This window comes from Gigantopelta aegis, chromosome 11, assembly GCF_016097555.1.
Source record: "Gigantopelta aegis isolate Gae_Host chromosome 11, Gae_host_genome, whole genome shotgun sequence".
Classification (NCBI taxonomy): Eukaryota; Metazoa; Mollusca; class Gastropoda; order Neomphalida; family Peltospiridae; genus Gigantopelta; species Gigantopelta aegis.
Window position 1 is genome coordinate 13,948,486 of NC_054709.1, and position 1,866 is coordinate 13,950,351.

The 1,866-nt window shown below is 30.5% G+C and overlaps 1 protein-coding gene across 1 annotated transcript in view; it reads right to left on the reverse strand.

Moving 5' to 3' along the window:
• Positions 1 to 1,866, reverse strand: part of LOC121385204 (glutathione hydrolase 1 proenzyme-like) — a 153,343-nt gene that overhangs the window by 30,276 nt on the left and 121,201 nt on the right. The window lies entirely within an intron of this gene.

Consider the following 1,866-nt stretch of genomic DNA (forward strand, 5'->3'; position numbering starts at 1 on the left):
GAGGAGTAAGTGACCATCTATTTTTGGAAATCCTCCTTACAAAAATAAGGGGCATGTCAATCAGTTTTAGTGCAGCTCTTAAAAAGGAAAAGGAATTAAAAAGAAAACAACTGGAAAATCGAATTAATTTTTTAACTGAGTTAGTGGATAAAAATCCTGAATCAAAGATATTTGTTGAATGGTTGGAAGAAAAGAAAAAACAGGAGGAATTAGATAGAAAAGAATATATGAAGGGTTTAATTTTGAGAAGCCGATCTAGGTGGATAGAAGACGGAGAAAAGCCATCGAAATATTTTTTAAATCTAGAAAAAATAAACTATGTAAATAAAACTATAACCCAACTTGTTTGTGAGGATAGTAACATTATTATTGAACAAAATCAAATATTGGAAGAAGCCGGATCGTACTACTCGAAACTATATATGTCACAGGAAGAATATCTAATAGATATTGATTTAGATGAGGTTTTTAGAAATACAAATATTCCCAAAGTTGAAAATGTTAACGAATAAGTAGGTCAAATAACAGCAAGTGAGGCATTGTATGTATTAAAAAATATAAAAAAATAATAAAACGCCGGGGCCAGATGGGTTCACAGTCGAATTTTTTAAATTCTTTTGGCAGGACGTTGGAAAATATTTACTTCGAAGCATTAACCATTCGTTTGAAATTGACGAGCTGTCAATAACTCAAAAACAAGGCATTATTACTCTGTTGCCAAAAGGAAACACACCCCGTGATGTTCTAAAAAACTGGAGACCAATATATTTACTAAATACCACTTATAAAATCATTTCTGGCTGTATAGCCAATAGAATAAAACAATCTATAGATAAATTAATTCATGAAAATCAAAAGGGTTTCTTAGCAGGCAGGTGTATAGCCGAAAATACCAGATTATTATATGACCTGATGCATTACACTGATGAAAATAATATTCCGGCACTCCTTTTGTTAGTAGATTTTGAGAAAGCTTTTGATTCATTATCTTGGGGATTTATTAATAAAACCTTAAATTGTTTTAACTATGGCGAGCACATTATAAAATGGGTCAATATATTAAATAAGGACTGTATGTTAACTGTAATTCAAAATGGTGTTTTTACTAAAAAAATTCCAGTAGGGAGGGGATGTAGACAGGGGGACCCAATAGCACCATATCTTTTTATATTGTGCGCTGAGATCATGGGAAATTTGTTTAGAAAGGAGAAGTCAATTAAAGGAATAGTAATAGAAAAAAGATAATATAAAATAATGCAGTATGCAGACGATACAGCTATAACACTCGATGGGACAGAAGCTTCACTAAGGAACACATTAAATTTAATAGATCAATTTTCTAAATTCTCAGGATTGAAACCAAGACAGAAAAGTTATGAAGTCCGCGTCAGCTTGGAGGAAAACGCAACAGAAGACAGAAAAGTTATAAAGTTAAAATACAGTAAAAATATAACTTTTCACTGGATATCAATTTTATGGTTTCGGTAGATCTATATATTTCATTGCTATGTATATAATAATAATAATAATAATAATAATAATAATAAAAAATACAAGTTAAAATTAAATAAATTAAAGTATAAGATAATACATAGACATTTTCAGCGATATATTTAGGCGAAATTGTTTTGACTTATTAGGGAAGGAAAATAATAATATTTGTTTAATGACATCTTAAAACATTTAAAACTATGGGGGAATTCTAATGCTAGCGCAAGCGCGACTCGTGATATATGATATATGATTGCAAACTTCACGAGATGATATATCAATCATATTTGACAAAAAACATGAAGTAACCTCTATATATCATTCGTGCGGCATTCCGACGCCATATAACGTTAAATAAAATGTGTTGAGTGCGTC